General features: G+C 38.4%; 1 protein-coding gene across 2 annotated transcripts in view; it reads left to right on the plus strand.

Moving 5' to 3' along the window:
* Positions 1–3,225: 3,225 nt before the first annotated feature.
* Positions 3,226–20,529, plus strand: part of CNTN1 (contactin 1) — a 428,408-nt gene continuing 411,104 nt past the window's right edge. Inside the window, exon 1 of one of the 2 annotated variants that reach the window (XM_023182834.2) lies at positions 3,226–3,379. The gene's annotated coding sequence lies outside the window, so the exon portion shown is untranslated. The remainder of the gene's footprint in view (positions 3,380–20,529) is intronic. The other variant, XM_023182837.1, reaches the window with a different exon arrangement.

The raw sequence follows: 20,529 nt of genomic DNA on the forward strand, positions 1-20,529 counted from the left end.
ATGTGGTAGAAAAAGTAATGAATGAAGTCTTAAGACCTGGGGTCTAGCTGCAGCTTTCCCCTAACTAGTCACAAGACCTTAAGCAAATTCTGTCCCTCCCTCACAGAATAATGAGTGGAATTCAATAATTTCTTTCTTTCCTCCTCCTCCTCCTCCTCTTCTTCTTCTCCTTCACCTTCTCTTTCTCCTATTCCTTTTCCTCTTCTTTCTTCTTCTTCTTCATCTTCTTTTTTTTTTTGAGACAGAGTTTTGCTCTTGTTGCTGCCCAGGCTGAAGTGCAATGGCACAATCTCGGCTCACCGCAACCTCTGCCTCCCAGGTTCAAGCTATTCTCCTGCCACAGCCTCCTGAGTAGCTGGGATCACAGGCATGCACCACCACGCCCAGCTAATTTTGTATTTTTAGTAGAGAAAGGGTTTCTTCATGTTGGTTAGGCTGGTCTCGAACTCCCAACCTCCGGTGATCCGCCTGCCTCGGCCTCCCAAAGTGCTGGCATTACAAGGAATTCAATAATTTCTAAGATCCTTCAAACTTTCATGTTTTAGAAACCATATATTTGTCAACAAATACATATTAGATGTCTGCAATATGCCAAACATTATATACACACCTATAATATTGTATTACCTTTGTTTTTGAAGGACCACATTTCTCTTTGGTTACTCAATTTCCTCATTGTGAAATGCGACTAATGATGACTCTCCTGCTTATTTTAGAACACAGAGGGAGATTTTATCTGAAAGTGATTTGGAAAATCTAAAATGTTCTGTAGCAGATACCTTCGATATATTCATTTGTATTCACAGGTTTTTCTCTGTGAGATAATAAGCAATAACCTGAAAACGCTCTGTTTTACTTGAAAATGTGTGAGACGCCTGATCCAGAGAGAAATTATCCTAATACTGTTCTAGAGTTGTGTGTGCATGTACACACAAAGCTGCTAATTAGATCACAGTAAATGCACAAAGTAACACTGTCTGCTTGAATAATAAAGAATGTGTTCCATGAGATCTTGTCTATTTTATTCATCATTATACTTATAATAGTAATATTTGCTGAAGGAATGAATGAGTGAAGCAATGAAAGAATGCAGATAGCAGAGATTTCTTTAGTTTTCTTTTCATTACCTATTTCAATTATTGTGTCATCTTCAATATTTAGGTATTTTCTTTGATACTTTTTCTTCTCCTCCGATTACCTCTAGAGGAGAGTATGTTGAAGCTCATTTTGACTCAAAATAATTTATGCTTAGGCATCAAAAGATGTTCGTGTTGCAAACACACATTCCTAAGAAATATTGCTATTGTAATTGCTTCCTGAGATCGTCTTTAACGTGTTCAATATACTATTCTGCTTTAGTTCTGTAGCACCTAACACAGGATATGGCACTGAAAAAGTGCTCAGTAATTCATGAATGATTTGGCCAATCCACTGGAATAACTGGTGTGAGTACCTGGGACAAAGGTACATGACTAATAGGAGTATTGTGTAAGAAATGACACAGGGCTTCTGAAATTTGCCATGGCATATTTAGTCATTTCCATTCAGTGTTAAAATGGTTGTCACCATACAACTCATATCTATTTGTTCACTGTAAATCTTCTCCAGGGTCCCTTCCCACCTTCAAATGCTTTATTTTATTTTATTTTATATTTTTTGAGACGGAGTCTCGCTCTGTCACCCAGGCTGGAGTGCAGTGGCACAATCTCGGCTCACTGCAAGCTCTGCTTCCCGGGTTCACGCCATTCTCCTGCCTCAACCTCTCGAGTAGCTGGGACTACAGGCGCCCACCACTACACCAGGCTAATTTTTTTTTTTTTTTTTTTTTTTTCAGTACAGACGGGGTTTCACCGTGTTAGCCAGACTGGTCTCGATCTCCTGACTTCGTTATCCGCCTGCTTTGGCCTCCCAAAGTGCTGGGATTACAGGCGTGAGCCACCTTGCCTGGCCCCCACCTTCAAATGCGTTAATCAGATTCCTTCAGTATTATGAAGAAAACATTATGAAAAGCCTTACCTGATGATAGTAATAACAACCATAACCACTAAGTAGAGAGTCTACATTTATTAATAGCAATGTCATCTTCTAACAGTTATCCAGTGCCCCAGGCCTATCATAAGCTCTTTGAGAATGAGAGTTGTGTCTCATGCTTAGCACTTAAGATGGCTACTTAATTTAGATAGAAGAAGAATGTGGCTATTTGCAGGCAGAAGGCAACTTGATTCCTCACATGGTACTATGTACTAAGACACCCTAGACCCCCAGTTTTACTTGTGGTAGTTCTAGCATGTTCCTTCATTTAAGGAGTCTTTTGAATTCCGTAATTTCCAGATTCCACCTGAATAAATGGAGGAGATGGCATTTGAACGCAAAGTTATTCTACCCTGTCTCCTTCACGTAAAAGGCAGGCTTGGGATCACTTAGGTTTGGGGAGCATAAACATCCTCTCAGTGTTTGAGTACCAAAGAAATGATGAACTAATATCAGTAGAAAAGCAACAGATTGGTTATCAATCAGTCTGATGGTGATTATTTTAAGACTTTTGCCACCAACTGAACTGCCCCAAAGCAAAACGCTCATGCAGTTTGACCTTAATTTCTTTTACACTTTCTTGACAGGTTATTATGCAGTGCTTCCCTATTTAAAACACTGTTTTTACCAGGGGATATTTGGGGGTCTTCTGCATTACAGGCTAAGCAATTCAGTCTTTTCTCAAGAAAAACTGCCATGTTACATCTGGGTAAAAATGGAAACTTAAAAAAGAATCCTCACATCGTTTTATTTTCCTGTGTGTATGTGTGTGTGTGTATTTTGTCCCACATAAGTATTTTATTATTTCCTAATCGAAGCTCATTCTTCTCTATGAGGCGCTGCCCTGATATTTTCGCCTGACAAATCTCCCGGAGCAGATGGTCCCTTCAGGGAAGCTCAGGAAAGTGCTGGGTGTCTAGTTATGCCTGGCCCATCCCTCCCTCTTGGGGCCTCAGATGACAAGTCATCAAACCAGTTTCTCTCCAGCGAAGGATCCTTGATCCGGTAGCAGCAGGTTTGGGTTTCAGGCACTGCAGAGAACCTTTGCAGTTGGGTTTAGCAGCTACCCAAGTCTGCAGCCTGCGCCGGTCCTGGGGGTGAGAGTGATATCCCTGTTGTCCAATCAGAGAATCGGCTTTCCCTGCGGTCCCCGCCCCACTTTCCCCGCTGCCCCAATAACCGCCCTAAAAGGCCGGGCTTCTGCTGTCAAGTAGCCAGGGTGGGCTCCGCCGAGGCGAGGAGGGGCGCGGGTGGGGAGATGCACTCCCAGGTGTTTGCCGCGGAAGTGGGAAACCTGTAGGGTATGGTCCAGCTGTGCCGCACCAAGGCGAGCAGGAGCAGGGAAAAGGTAGGAAGCTGGACTTTTCCTTCTTTGCAGATAAAATAAAGAATGCGCATTTCCATGCCGTTGCTTCCCTTCCCCCAGCCCCGCCCCGCCCTCGTCACCCCCACATCTCTGGTGGACGCTGCAGCTCTCGCCGTGAAGTACGGCGCGGGAAGGACTGGGGAGGAGGTGGCTGGGGTGCCGGGAAGCAGGGGTGCGGGATGCCGGAGCCCCGGGGTGCCGGACAGGGCAGGACGGCAGTACCCTAGGAGAGGGCTCCGAGCCCGGGGTCTGTGTCTCGTCAACTTTCCTCTAGGAGGCTGCCACCGCCGCCAGCGCCAGGAACTCGCCCCAGGGATGCCATATCGCCTCGGCAGGGGAGGGGTGGGGAAGCAGAGAGGTCGGCAGCCCGGGGCGCGCAGATCTTTCGCTCCTGACGCCGGCCCGCACCTGCTGATCTTCCCCATCCCACCTGGGCGCCTGGCTAGCGCATCCCCGAAAACCTGGGAGCGGTTGCGGAGAGGGGAAGAAGGGACTTGTTTGTCCCCTGGCCCCTCTGTTAAGATCTAGCTCCCTTCAGGAGATGGGGGTGGGGAACAATCCCTGCAACTCGAAGGGCACGTTCCGATTAATCACATCTCCGTTGAGAAGGCACCGGCCCTTCTCCACGATCTGCCGCAGGCGGGAGGGAGAGACAGCGGAGCCACTGCCCCTTCCCTCCTAGCCTGGCGCTGTCTACCGGAACCACCTTCACACCTAGTTTCTGAAATGTGGGTTTGGCTTCAGGGATTCCCAGGGAGTCAAGTGATTATGCCCGGATGAGCTCCGAGCGGCTGCGAGGCTGCCTCGCAGGGTGACCGCATCTGGGTAGTAGGTGTTGGCCCAGTGCCGGTTCCTGCAGGAGTCAGATTGCTGGGAGCAGTAGGCAGAAGAATTGCAGAGAAATCCGACACTGCATCATCCTCTGGGACTGATGACACCTTGTTTGGAAAATTCCTGAAAAATTGGGATGATGGGAAGGAGGAAGAGGGGATAGCTGTGACCTTTCCTTATTTATTTATTTATTTATTTTCATGCCAGACCGGGCATGGGTATTCGTACGTGTGTTTGTGTGTGCACATCTCCAAGGTGGAGCTATATATAGCTCCTGCATACCCAGCCCGGCTTCCCTGCTGCTGAGCCGGCTGCCTTGGCCTTCTCAAGCAATCTGGAAGCACTGAGTGGGAGGGGCAAAAGGGAATCCAATTCTCCATTGGGGAAACAGCCGGAGAAGCATTCAGACTGCTGAAAGCCTGCGTGAAATAATGTTTTTGTAACTCACGTAAAGATCAATATTTCATATTTCATGTTTTCAATATGTCATATTTCATGTTTTCAATATTTCAGTATTTTGAAAACATTCTTATATGCGCATATGATTTCATCCATTTCGCTTCATTTTTCAGTTTTCTAAGTGTACATATGAACCTTACCAGCCCGAAGTTTAACACAAATCAAATTAATACATGCCATATCTGGGATATTTTATTAGACTCGGCATAATGGTTTGGTTATTTGGTAGTAAATTTATTTGAGTGATAACTTATAGCTAACAGCATTTGGGGATCTGGGAATGGATCCACCCACTTTCCAGGACTAAGGAACTGTTAGAACCCTTGCGGGTGTAGATGTGATGTATTTCTTTGTACAGATTTTACTTGTGGACCTGATATTTAAATTTATACTGCTTTTTCATTTCACATCTATTTGTACTACGTGGACTTTCTTTTATAGATTGATGTATGTGAATTTATCTTTGCCATTCCCCAAAATTATTTATTCCTGATGACAACCTTTCCATTTTCACAGATGAAGAAACTAAGATTCAGAGGACACAAGTGATTGGTTTAAAGTCTTCTGAAAACTCGAATATTCCAACAACCTGCTGTGTAATTTTACTGCATAGCAGTTTCCCCTCAAATAGAATACTTTTTAGCTTCCCAGGATTTTTGGTCCTGGTAACAAAATGTGGTCAAAGATGATACCAGAAACAATATAAGGCCGGGCGCGGTGGCTCAAGCCTGTAATCCCAGCACTTTGGGAGGCCGAGACGGGCGGATCACGAGGTCAGGAGATCGAGACCATCCTGGCTAACACGGTGAAACCCTGTCTCTACTAAAAACTACAAAAAACTAGCCGGGCGAGGTGGCAGGCGCCTGTAGTCCCAGCTACTCGGGAGGCTGAGGCAGGAGAATGGCGTGAGCCCGGGAGGCGGAGCTTGCAGTGAGCTGAGATCCGGCCACTGCACTCCAGCCTGGGCGACAGAGCGAGACTCTGTCTCAAAACAAACAAACAAACAAACAAAAAAAAAAAACAAACAAAACAAAACAAAACAAAAAAAAAACCAATATAAACCAAGTTTATTCAGTTCTAGCCTGACATGTATCCCTACAAAAATTAATTCTGTGTTTTAAGAACAAAATTCTAACTTGCCAAGTCATTTTGAAGATAAATGATTTAATCTACCAAGTTACCATCACAGGCGAGCTGGCTTTTAATTTTGCTCTGCAACTTCCTAATGATCTGATTTGGAGCAAGTTCATTAAACTCTGAGAATCTGTTTCCTTGTCTTCAAAAGGAATTTTATAGCATTTAATTTTCAGGTTGCTATGAGGGTCATAAAAAAGTATGCATGTTTCTGTCATGGGGATGGGCACATAGTGGGTCATTAATAAATAGAGCTACTACTGGTAATTATAACAATACATAATTATTGTATTGTACATTGGTTGATACATTGGTATGTATCAGCTAAATGCATTTTAAAATTCAGGGTTCTAACAAAACAATCACTCCTCTTCAGACTCTCTAGTAGACTATTTTCACTTGGAAACTTAATCGTGCTTAGTCTTATTTTGTTGCTTAATCCTCATTTGTATGTCTGATTTGTTTTCTAATTAGGAAGTACTTTGCAGAAAAAGACTATGCTTATAATCTTTTTGTATACCCCACCACATTGAACACAGTCCTATAGTAAGTAGCCTTAAAGATTCTTGTTCAGGAAGCATCATCGTAAGAAGCTAGATGGGTGCTGCAATGATTTGGGGATAATTTTTTGGTAGAAGGCTATGTATTGGGAGGAAACTTCCTCTGGCTTTATGATCCTCTCCATGAGGAGTAATGGATGACATAAAGTGTTTCTATATCCTTCCATAGAATGATTCGGTTTTCCAGTAGGGGTTATGACTATGTACTGGTTATGACTATGTACTGGTTCTATGTATTCTCTTGTATCTTGTGTCCCTTGAGACCAACTAGAAAGAGCTGAAATAGACAATTTATATTTCGGTATACAAAATATGCTCTGTAATTGCCTTATTTCAAAAACATCAACCAATCCTACAATTTCCATCTATTTCTACATGCAAATTGGCCACGGTTTCTATCATATCCCACAACCTATTCTAACTCACCAGTAAGCTCCTCCTCCTCAATTCCAATGTTTGTTTTCTTTTTTATTGGTGTATTATTCATTGTTCTATTCTGACGTTCCATTTTCCATATTGTCCATCTTCTTCTTGAAATTTTGCTCCTTGACACTACAATGCTCTGATACCATACGTTTTCCTTAATTTTTCTGACTTTCCTTTGTCTCCCTCTTATCTTCTCTTTCTACTTCTAGCTTTCAAGCAAATCCCCCAAATTGATGACAATTTATCTTACTGAAAATAAAGTTCTCCTTCTGCATTTCCATTCCTAATCTTCCTCCCATTAGCCATTTCCTTTACACTTACCCTACAGGCTTTGGGAGGAAGCCTGCAGGTGTTAATATTTAGGTATCACGATGCAGTTAAGCGAATATCAGCAAGTCAATTGGGGATTATCATAGCATTTACATGAGAGGATTTTGTGATTTTTAAAATATTAAGTAAGATAATGCATGTTAAACATTCAAAATAGGGTTTGGCCCATGGTAATTACTCTTAAAGAATAGCTATTAATAATAGCAGTGCTGTTTATAGCAATTGTAATGTACAAGATGAAAACTGGTTTTCCTTTTTCCCCATCGATAGGCATCATTCATAAACTGGCTTTTATCAATGGAGATTACAACTTTACAGGCTTTTTTTTTTTTTTTTTTTTATGAGATGGAGTCTCTCTCTGTCACCCAGGCTGGAGTGCAGTGCCGCGATCTCTGCTCACTGCAAGCTCCCTCGCCTTCCTGGTTCACGCCATTCTCCTGCCTCAGTCTCCCGAGAAGCTGGGACTACAGGTGCCCACCACCACGCCCAGCTAATTTTTATGTATTTTTAGTAGAGACGGGGTTTCACCGTGTTCACCAAGATGGTCTTGATCTCCTGACCTCATGATCCGCCTGTCTCGGCCTCCCAAAGTGCTGGGATTACAGGCGTGAGCCACTGCGCCCACCCTGTTAGTTACTTTTTATGACTTTCTTTCCTCTAGTCCAAGTGTTCACTGTATAGTCAGTAATTAATTCATTTTTATTTTCAACTCTAATTTGTATCTTTCTCTGCTTATTCCAGCACTAGTTTCATACTGGCATTCCATGCCTGGATGAGTGCAGTAGGCATGTTATCAAGTCTTCCAATATATAAGTCTATCTGCTTTAATCTAAGATGCCATGTATTGTTGGTATAATGTGCTTTCAATTTTCATTAATGCTTCTATTTTCCTTTGAAACTTTGACTGTACTTTAGTTCAAATCTTAAAGAGCACTGACTTTGGAGCAGGAGACTCAGGTTCAACTCCTGACAATAGGACTGATTAGTTGCGTGATCTTGGAAATGTAGCAGCAGGAGGATGGGGCATTATTTCACTTCAATAATATGAATGACCTACTGTGTAAAGTTACATTCAAAAGTCTATTTAATATCACATTGAAAATAGTACTTTATTATCATAAGGACATCTAGAAACATTAAAGAAATACTGGGAATAAAGAAAAATCCACCAAATTCCACAAAACAAAGAGATCCTATTTCAATCTTCCAGTCTTACTTCTATTAATATAAATAGGTATTTTTCAATTATAGATTTGAGTTTATAGTGAACATTAACTTTTGTTAACTTTTTAAACTTAATATACCATAAACATTTATTCATTTCATTTAATATTCTTACTAGCCTTTTTTTTTTTTTTTTGGCTGCCAATATTCTGTAATAGATCTTTAGATTGTTTTCAGTTTTGCACAGTCATGAAAATGAACCTTTATTATATTAATATTTGCATTTCTGACCATTTCCTTATGATAGCTTCTTAGAAGTTACCCAGGCAAAAGTGTAAATATTTTTAACTTCGTAACACTTACTGCCAAATTGCTTCCCCCAAAATGTAAGCACAGATTTATACTCCACCAGTGGTTGTACCAGTTTGGCCATACTCTCATTAACACTTGGTACTATTTTTAAAAATTGGGATCATTTTGACAGTATAAATTATGTATCTAGTTTTCTTCTGAGTTATTGTTCATATGATTTTGGATAAGTTCAAAAATGTTATTATATTTATTGGTTCTTTGTATTTCTTATTTTGTGAATTTCATTGGAGTGTTCATATTTTCTCATGTAATAGGAAATCTGTGGTATGCTGCAAAAATTTTCCTCACCTTGTTCTTTGCATTTTAAAAAATGCTTTCTAACACAGAGAAATGTATAGCCTTACTGTAGTTTATAAATCTATTTGCAGTATTGTCTCTTTGTAGCTTTCAGGTTCAGAAAACTTTCTGCCACTCAACGGAGAATTGAATATAAAAGCAACATATGATGGTGCTATTGCTGAACTTCTTTCCTCCTTTGAAGCAGAATCTGGCTTATGTATATCATATGTATATCCCAGTGCGAAATGGCTCCTGGGGACACATAAAATTCACTCAGTCTATTAAGATTCCATTATTCTTTAGGCAGCTCCCCATGAAGTGAATAGTACCTTAATTCTTTCTGAGCTACTACTGTTCATTTCAAAAGAGCCACAGGGCAGAATGCACTATGGAAGATATTAATGGCCAGGTTACTCAGCCAGAGCAGGGCACTTTGTTTGCACAATTATCTGAATGACTCAGGCACTAAATCTGCTTCTGCCAGGATTATCCATATGGTCCTTAATTCACTAGATAATTGCTCACCCCTGTACTTGATTTTGATGGTGTAGACCTGAGCATGTCATTACTTTTCCTTCCCTGTTTTGTTACCACTCTAAATGCTTAGTGCTGGTTGCATTAGTTTCTATTATGAGACGCAGGTTGCCTGGTTCTTCAGTGCATAGGTGTTAAGAGTTATGCAGAACTTTGCATGAAACCTAGCTCAGTCAGTTACTAGCAGTGTGCTTTGAGGCTGGCCACTTATTTATTTATTTATTTATTTTTTGAGGCAGAGTCTCGCTGTGTTGCCCAGGCTGGAGTGCAGTAGCATGATCTCGGCTCACTGCAAGCTTTGCCTCCTGGGTTCACGCCATTCTCCTGCCTCAGCCTCCTGAATAGCTGGGACTACAGGTGTCCGCCACCATGCCTGGCTAATTTTTTGTGTGTGTATGTGTGTGTGTGTGTGTGTGTGTGTGTGTGTGTGTGTGTGTGTGTGTTTTAAGTAGAGACGGGGTTTCAGCGTGTCAGCCAGGATGGTCTCGATCCCCTAACCTCATGATCCTCCCTCCTTGGCCTCCCAAAGTGCTGGGATTACAGGCGTTAACCACCGCGCCCGGCCATGAGGCCAGCCACTTAAATTTTTTTACAACTTTGTTTTCTGTGTAAAAAACAGATATTCAGAGTTTGAAGTCCCTATTTCATTCTCCTCTCTCATAGTCGCCTTTTCCTGAGTACATTCTATATGTCATAACCACAGTTGTCTTTCTAAAGTCAATCTCATCGTATGCTTCCTCTGCTGAAAATTTTTTGAGTAAGTTCCCCTTTTGTTGTATTAATAAGATGTCTGAAGTCTTTTGCATTGCACCTGAAGTCCTTTATTAAATAGTACCTGGTAACTTCTCTAGATTCATTTTCTCGTTAATCAAATTTCTCCCATCTCCAGTCTCCCACAATGTCAATCAACTGAACTGTTTGCCTTCTCCTAATGCATCTTGTTTTCTCTTTTCTCCCAACACCCTCCCAATGTTCCCCATGTTCTACTCTCTCCCATAAATAACCTGTTTTCTTGTCTGCTTTTTAACTGACCTAACCTTTTCATGCCTTGGATCAGGTGCCACCATTTCTTGGAGGACTTCCCTGAAGTCTCAGTCTTAAATTTTGACTCCCATAGTAACCTGTGGATATCCTTGCCATGTCACTTACCATACTACATTGTACTGATTGTTTACTTGTCTCTTGCCCTCACTGTAAGTCCTGGAGGATAAAGGCCATATGTTATTTTTCTTTGTGTCTGATAGAGGACCTGACATATAGTTGAAACTTAATAAACATTTTCTGAAGAAATGAATAAAAGAAGGTTAAGACTAAATTAGTTTTTAGGATTTCAACAAATGAAAAGATCCATATCTTTACCCTGGAAACCAATCAATACAAACTAAAAATTATATCAATCTTCAAAATATGTCAAAAATTAACTTCCTGGTTTTGTTAATTTATACAGGATAAATAAAGGAGATTCTTTTTTTTTTTTTTTTAATGAAGTATTTTGTAATGAAAAGCATGCCTAGGACAGCCAATAATTCCAAATTGCTAAATCAGTCAATAAATATCTTTTAAATAATTCTGCATTTTAAAAGGAAAGAGGAATGTATAGTTACATGGATAATGTAGATGTATAAATTTAGCTGTGTAGGAATTAAATAACGGCAAAGTTAATTTCACTTTTCTTTATTTAATAGAAGGTCTTCCACTGGTGTCATCTTTGGTAGATCACAAAGTATGGTCACATGTGTTGCCTTATTTGATCCTTCGTAACAGTCTTGAAAGTTAGATTCAACGTCATGGTTATCCACATTTATAGATAAAAAAAATAAGCTCAGAGAAGTAAGTAATTTGCCCAAGGTTACATGTTAGTGGTATATCTGGAAAAGTAAGATGATCTGGCTCATAGTTGAGTGTCCTATGTGTTATGCTTGGCCCAGAACATTTCACTGAGAGATGACTGGCATCATTTTGTCTAGGTTAAGGACAGCAATCTTGATAATAATAATCCCCTTAATGTCCTAGTAAAAATGTATTACATTATACCTATATAGGGTTTTTGCTTTGATTTTTAGTAATCTGAGAAGAAACCAACTGACAGAACATTTTGCTTTAGACATATCTTTAAGTCTTATAGTTACTCGCTCATTTAGAACACACACACACCCCCCTCCCCACACACACACCATATTACCCTTTTCAGTTTGTTTGTTTTGAAGTATGTCTCTTTTTATATTAGGTGACAAGTACAATGCTCTTTCCCTTATCTTTTTTTTTTTTAACTTGAGTTATTAAAATTTTTTTTTCAGCCAGGCATGGTGGCTCATGCCTGTAATCCCAGCACTTTGGGAGGACGAGGTGGGCAGATCACGAGGTCAGGAATTTGAGACCAGCCTGGCCAACGTGGTGAAACCCCATCTCTACTAAAAATACAAAAATTAGCTGTGCGTGGTGGCGCATACCTGTAATCCCAGCTACTCAGGAGGCTGAGGCAGGAGAATCTTTTGAACCTGGGAGGCGGAGGTTGCAGGGAGCTGAGATCGAGCCGTTGCACTCCAGCCTGGGCGACGGTGAGACTCCGTCTAAAAAAAAAAAAAAAAAAAAAAAAAAATTCCAGATTTTCTTAATTTAGTAGACAATGTTCAACTTTAGTCTTCAGTTTTTGGCTTAGCGTATATTCAGTGTAATGTTGGAGAACCAGAGGGGTCAAATGCGTTTTTTAGAAAATAGTGCGAGCGTTGAAAAAGAAATTTATGAAAAATAGATGGGTACTTAGTTAGAACGGTGATCTATCCCAGTTTGAAAATTATAAACACCGAGGTATAAGATTGATTTTTCAAATTTTACTTGTGCAAATGTCTTCTCTATAATTGTACCTCAGTTATTAACAATCACTTATTGAGTACTCACTCTGTGTTGGGCATTTAAAAAACTGTGTTGCACATGACCATCTTAACACTTTGCAAAACCAGTGAAAAGGTTTTTTAAAGTTTATTATTCCAATTTTGCAGATCAGGAAAGTTAGTTATTAAAAAGTTAATGCATGCAGAGGCTAGAATTCACACCCAGATTGTCTGACTCTGAAGCCCGAGTTTTTAATTACTGTGTTATTCAGCACCAACCCAGGGTTCATGATAGCTGGTTTTAGTATTTTGTGAGTCACAGTTTAAAACTCTGCTATTCTATCCCTGGACCCTTAAATAAATTTAGTATTAATACAAAGAATTAAATCATTCTAAATTTGCATATGTTTTATTTATGAATATCTTATTAATATCTTTTACGACAATAATTTACATGGTGCAGATTCCCAAGCATGAATTGGACCATTACAATGTGTCATTTAAATATGCCTCTAATGGGCCAATCATTAGAATTTTGACGCAAGCACCAGAAGTTTTTATGCATTTCTACCCTAATTTTGCTTTCTAACATCGCAAACGATAAACAGTAATTCTCTCCTAAGGCTTCTAATCTGATAGTATTTAATTGTCATGGTTACTAAAAGTACAGATATGCTAACTATAACAGATGCGATGAATATTATAAACAATATTTATGATATTGTAGCTTGAAACTCAAGCTGTTTACTGTGACAGAATTTTATAGCAGATAAAACTTTCCTTTGTAAATTATTTTTATATATTAAATGCATATAATTTAATTTAAAATATTTGTAAATGCCTAATGGATTGACTTTATTTTTCTTTTGGTCTATTTATATTATTTTGGAGAGCATAACAATTTTCAGATTACTTGAAAATTAACCTGCTTTCTCGAAAAATGTTATTTTCAAATTTTGGTTTATGTACAAGTTGAGTGGTAATGAACCTAAGACATCAATTTTCAGTAAAACACTGTATTATTACATTCTTTCCTCTTCCCTTTTTAATTAAAGAATAGCAGAAATACAGAAAACATTTGGCTCAATGAGCTATGACAAAGTATTCATACCTATGAAATCAACACTCAACTCAGAAGAAAGAATTTTGTCAGCACCCAGGTACCCCTCTTCCAGCCCCACTTAATCACTATTGCCTTACTCTTCTCCAAATGTAGCTTCTGACTAATAAGACTGTAGAATAGTTCTGTCTGTTTTTGAAATTTATATAAGTGGAATCATGAAGTATGCATTTTTGTATCAGATTTTTTTTTTTTTTCCCCAGAGACAGGGTCTTGCTCTGTTGCCCAGTCTGTTCTCAGACTCCTGGCCTCAAATGATCCTCCCTGCTCAGCCTCCCAAAGTACTGGGATTACAGGCATGAGCCATCATGCCTGGCCCAGATTCCTTTTGTTCAAAATTTTTTGTGAGCTGTGTCAATATTCTTGCATGTAGCAATAATTTATTTTCATTGTGCTGTAGAATTCCATTGAATGAATGCTCCCAAATTATACGTATTTATTCTGTTGTTGAATACCTGGGTTGTTTCCAGTTTTGTGTTATTACTGATAGTTCTCCTATGCATGTTTTCAAATTTGTTAGACATTGTTTTTCTTTTTTCTCTTTGAGATGGAGTTTCACTCTTGTTGCCCAGGCTGGAGTGCAATGGTGCGATCTTGGCTCACCACAACCTCCGCCTCGCAGGTTCAAGTGATTATCCTGCTTCAGCCTCCTGAGTAGCTGGGATAACAGGAGCCTGCCACCACACTCAGCTAATTCTTTGTATTTTTAATAGAGGCGGGTTTTCACCATGTTGGCCAGGCTGGTCACCAACTCTTGACCTCAGGTGATCCACCCGCGTTGGCCTCCCACACTGCTGGAAATACAGGTGTGAGTCACTATGCCTGGCCCAAAATTGAATTATACTATATATGGTGTTCTGCCACTTCCTTTTATTTTGGACAACTTTTTCTTTCCACATGTTACAGTGCCGACACATTCTTTTCAGTACTTGCATAGTATCCCTTTGCATAAAACACAATTTATTTGTCTCACTGTTGGAACTTTGGGTAATGTTTCCAGTGTGTTTTAAAAGAGTGCTACAAAACATTAGTCTGTGTGTAGTTTTGTATATTCCTGGGAATATTTTTCTAAGACATTTCTTGCTAGTCAAGAGGTGTATATATATATATGTATATATATAACAGATTATTATATATTATATAATGCATATATTATATTTTATATAATATATTATATATATTATTTATATTTACAGATTATTGATATTTCCAAGTTGCCCTTTAAAGACTATAGTGATTTATATATAATCCTAGAAATATGAATAAGGATGTCTGCTTTTGCATATTCTCCCTAGTACTTTCAGTCTTTCAAATACCTTTGGATTTTGTATTTCCAAATCAAATTATTACTGAAAAAATAATATAAATGAAGCATAGCTGTGTGCTAAAGAGATCATAAAACATAAAAATTGGTATTTCCCTATAGACTAAATTTTGGTATTTTGTATAAAAATATTTCAGTTATTTTTGGACTTGTAAAATATTTCAGTTTATTTAAGTGGATCCTAAGCTGTTTTATAAAATTCAAACCAAAACTCCCCTGCTTTCATTATTATTTTTAGTATTACAGCTTTTCAATGGATAAAGATTTAAATCTACATTCTGGCACTTAGTAGATACTTAATTTTGGAAAATTTACTCAGTTCCTCTTACTTTGAGTGCCTTCATTTTCTGAAGTTGTGAAAATAGATATGGAAGTTAAGTTTGCTGTATTGCTCTCATCTGATTGTTTTCCAGGTTCGATTTAGGTAATTAGGCTACTTAGGCAGGTGCCTGTTTCTCACTGACCTATTTATGACCCTCTCAGAGCTGCTTGATCTTCAGTGAGAAGAGTTTCTAGACATGAAAAGGAGCCTGTTTCTTATGAATAATCTACAAAGTAGTCTCTTCTGCTAGCTAGAAATGGAAAGAAGTGATGTGAATAGTATTTCCTTCTTTCCTTCATTTATATTGTTGGTGAGAGGAGGCGGGGAGAGAAAGAGAGAAAGAGAACAGAAACACAGATCTTCCATGTGGTAGACATTGCATTGGGGCTGGAGATATAGTAATGATTAAGTGAGACTTTTTCTTGCCTTCAAGAGTCTTCTAAACTAAGTGTGTGAAATAGATAAAAAGGTAGTTCAAAACTGCGAATGGGTGCTTTGATCCAAGGAGAGCCAACATCTTCTTGTCCTTTGCAGAGGACAAGTAAAGACCTGGAAGCAAAGAACAGCGTGACTGGTTCAAATAACAGAAACAAATAAAGAGATATGGTATAGTATAAATTGTACAGTAGCAAGATATGTGGCTGAAGAGCAGAAAAAGAAAGTTTCTTTAAAGTGTTGAAGTATGTGTCTTATTCTTGGAGCAATGGTTCAAAGAAAGGCAGTGATTTAATCAGATTTCACAATTATTTTAGGATTTAATGACGTAAAAGAAAGATACTAGATATGAAAGGACTGTAATTTCAAAAATGTTAAAGAAAATAAGTTTAGATTTGAAACAGCATGTGTAGATCATTCACTTGATAAGAAATTTTGAAAAATTGGTAGGCCCATACTCTCCAAATCATCTTTTAATAAGATCTAGTAGTAATTTTATTATTGACTTGATCTTGCTGTTAGGTATGTTATGAAAACTCTCTTTGAGTAGTTAAGAAAAGAAAATTAAACATAGAGTCATATTTTTTCATCTTCATCTTTTTCACAGCTTCTTTGATTTCACAGCTTCTTTCTTGATTTTGGCTAAGACACATATCTTTTTAAAAGCCATAAAAATTCACAGATGTCCTAGACTTAGGATTTCATCCCTAGCTACAGCTTAGAACACTACCTTGCTTATTTTTATAAACACGTATGGTTTCCTGTTTGTATACAATCATATCTGTTATGGGGGTATAAGAAATAGTCATTTACAATATGACTAAATCACTAAGGAAAAGATGTACAGTAAAACTCGGATTTTGGAGATATTTTAAACTGATGGTTTCTGTAAAATACTATTCCCTGTAACTTCTCATGCCTCACATCACCAGACTGAGAATTTTTTTTTGTCTTATTTATTTTTACAATGGTAAAGTGATTAGTTGTAAAGAGGAAAAATTGCCATTGCTACTGACCTAAATGATTATGTTAGTCATACTGAAATGTGCTCAGAGAATCATTGCTCAGCATATGAAAAGCTTATCCCTGCAATAAAAATCGCTCTATTTTCTGATACTCTGATAACATTATATATTGAGAAGTCACAAAGATTTACTGATATATAGCAAGTGTAATTTCTTCTTTGTTTCTTCTTTACTTTCTGTCTCTTTTTAGTGTCTTCAGTGTTCAGGGAAGAGTCATGCCAAGGTATATTGACAATACCGGTCCTTTTGTGAGTGTCCAAAAACAGTAGTATTTCTCAAAGCTACTGATTGCCTATTATTTGATTTGTTAGGGAATTAAAATGTGTCAGCCTTTTCTTCAGGATTTTGTTTCATCCAGAGAATATTTTCCTTCACAATTGCTTGCAGTGTCCTTTGACTTGACACTACTATTTGAATTCTGATGAATTACTTCTGCTTCATGTTTGCCATAGGCCTTCTGCTCAGTTTGCATATGCTTATATACTTTATTTATCATAAACTTCCTTGTGTTTGAGGTGGGGTAAGCACTGTTGATAATGGGTAGTAATAGAGAATTTTTCCATCTACATCAGATCATAGTTTTTTGGTTTTTTTTTTCCAATGTTTAATAATAGGTTTTAGAATTCTGGGCAAAAGTAACATTTTTTTAAGGTGTTGTGTTTGTCCATTCCTGCATTGCTATAACAAAATACCTGAGACTGGGTAATTTATAAAGAAAAGGAGTTTAACTGGCCCATGGTTCTGCAGCCTGTACAGGAAGCATAATGCAGGCATTGCTTCTGAGGAGACCTCAGGTAGCTTCCAATCATGGTGGAAGGTAAAGAGGGAGCAGGCATCTTACATGGCAGGAGCAGGAGCAAGAGAGAGTGGTGGGGAGGTGCTACACACTTAAACAACCAGATCTCAGAAGAGCTTACTATCTTGAGAAGAGCACCAAAGGGTTGACGCTAAACCATTCATGAGAAATATACCCCTAGGATCCAATCATCTCCCACCAGGTCATAACTCCAACACTGGGTATTATGATTTGACATGAGATTTGGGTGGCAACACAGATCCAAACTATATCATTTGATGCTTTAACCAGGGAGAAATCTTTGCCTGTATCTTTACTCTATATCTGGAAAACTTCTGCTCATTTTTCAAGGTTCCTCTATGCCACATTTTCCAGGAAGCTTCTCCTGGCCTGACTTCTCCTGGGCAGATTGAAACCTCCCTCATGTGTTCCTAGTGTGCCTTGTGTAAACTTCTGACATAGCCTCTATAACACTTCATTATCCATAGTTCTGTCCATGTCTCCCTTTCTTTACTAGATTGTAAGAGTGGAGAATATGTCTTTTCAATATTTATTTTGAATCTTCAGTGCCTAGAACACTGCCTCAAACTTATAGGACCCCACAAAACACATTAATGTTTTGGGTTTTTAAAAGTAAACAAAGAAAATATTTTAGAACTGGTATTTTCTAATAATATTTCATATTCTGAAAATCCCAGAGGAAGGTTGTCTATTTATTAGCAGATGCCCACACTACTTCTTCCATATTGGTAGTTATGATCATGATAATATATATGCTGTATAACTGATATATTATAAGGCACTGGCTGTTCTCAGTATTTACAGTTCATAAGAATTATCTGAGATTGTTAAAAAGGCAGAATCCTGACTCCCATCCCTACAGATTCTGGCTTAGTAGATCTGATATGGGACCCAGGAATCTGCATTTCTAGCAGTGTCCCTATTGCTTCTCAGAGCACATTCCAGAAACAAAAATTTTGATCAACCTAGATGGAGTTAATGCTTGTGTTTCAACAAAACATATATATAAAGACGCGTGCGTGCGCGTGCCACATGCACACACACACACACACACATACACAAACACTTGTTCAGATTAAGCCTCTAGAATAATTTTTAAATACCTCAAGGATCACCACAATGCCAGAGGCATCACCACCATTACTTCTTTATCTTATTCTGTTCACTGCTTTTCTCCTCTTCCTCTTTCTTTCTTTCTTTTTTTTTTTTTTTTTTTTTTTTTGAGACGGAGTCTGGCTCTGTCGCCCAGGCTGGAGTGCAGTGGAGCAATCTTGGCTCACTGCAAGCTCCGCCTCCCGTGTTCACGGCATTCTCCTGCCTCAGCCTTCCGAGTAGCTGGGACTTCTCCTGCCTCAGCCTTCCGAGTGGCTGGGACTACAGGCGCCCGCCACCATGCCCAGCAAGTGTTTTTTTTTTTTTTAATTATTTTTTAGTAGAGACAGGGTTTCACCATGTTAGCCAGGATGGTCTCGATCTCCTGACCTCATGATCTGCCCGCCTCGGCCTCCCAAAGTGCTGGGATTACAGGCTTCCTCTTTCATTTCTATCATCTTCCTTCTTTTCTAACAAAGGATGGCTTTTTACAAACATTGCTAGCCAATCTGAGCATCCCTTTCCTTTCATGTTAAATACTAATGTATTTCAGTGCACAAAATGTTCTAATCTACTGTGCTTGTCCAGATATGTTTTTTGATGACTGATAATGGGTGACTGATTTGTCTCTAAAGAAAGTGTTTCATTGTGAGATGAAGAGGAAAATATGAGGGAGAAAAAATATTGTGGAGTTTTCAGTTTCTTGGGTGGCCATTGGAAAGATGGTTTCTAGACTGCTAATTTTAATGTAAGATATTTTTAGCCAACCAAATTCTCAACATGGCTGCAAAATGAAGCATAATTTATGTACAACTAAGAGCAAAGGCTACTTGCTGTAATTTTTATGTAACTGTTATCAAAAATTGATGCTTTATTTTATAATATTAACTCTTCCAATGGCTTTTTATTCCTAGGTACTTCTCTCAAGTAGAAACTATATGATCTAGAATTTTGAATATAATTTGAAGTTACATTTTTTCCATTTATTGAATTTTACATTGGAGAGAAATTATGGTATATTACAAATACTATGCTTTTATTTTGGAAGTCAAAATTGTACCACTGAGACTTTCTATTAACATTTGTTCATTAACTATTGGGTTTCTGGCAAGCTATGAGCATACTTTGGAGTTTTTGTGGGTTTATTCCAGACCATTGCAATAAAGCCAGTATTGCAATAAAGAGAGTCACACAAATTTTTTGATATTGCAGTGCTTATAAAAGTGATGTTTACACTATACTGTAGTCTATTAAGTGTGCAATAGCATTATGTCTAAGAAAATGTACACACCTTAATTAAAAAATACTTTGTTACTAAAAATGCTAATAATTGTCCGAGCCTTCAGCCAGTCATAATCTTTTTGCTGGGAGAGGGTCTTGACTAAACACTGATTTCTGAGGACTGATTTAGGGTGGTGGTTGTCAAAGGCTGGGGTGGCTGTGGCAATTTCTAAAAAGATGACACTGAAGTTTGTGAAATCAGTTGACTCATCTGTAGCATGCAGTGCTGTTTTATAGCACTTTACCTACAGCAGAACTTCTTTCAAAACTGGAATTGATCTCTCAAATCTTGCTACTGCTTTATCCACTGAATTTATATAATATTCTGAGTCCTTACTTGCCATTTTGACAATGTTCACAGCATCTTCAACAGGAGTAGATTCTATCTCAAGAAACCACTTTCATCCATAAGAAGCAACTCCTCTTCTGTCACAGTTTTATCATGAGATTATAGCAATTCAGTCAAATCTTCAAGCTCCACTTCTAATTCTATTTCTCTTGCTATTTCTACCACTTTTGCATTTATTTTCTCCACTGAAATATGGAACTCTTCAAATTCAACTTCTTTCAAACTCCTGTTAATACTGATAGTTTTGATTTTACTTCCTCCCAAATGTACTTAATGGCATCTAAAATAGTAAATTCTTTTCAAAATATTTTTAATTGACTTTTTCCCAGATCCATCAGAGGAATTACTATCTATGGCAGCTAAAATCTTTTGAAAGGTATTTCCTAAAAAAAAAAAAACAAAACAAAACAAAACAAAACTTGAAAGTCAGAATTACCCCTTGATTCA

This window comes from Piliocolobus tephrosceles, chromosome 10, assembly GCF_002776525.5.
Source record: "Piliocolobus tephrosceles isolate RC106 chromosome 10, ASM277652v3, whole genome shotgun sequence".
In the NCBI taxonomy this organism is placed as follows: Eukaryota; Metazoa; Chordata; class Mammalia; order Primates; family Cercopithecidae; genus Piliocolobus; species Piliocolobus tephrosceles.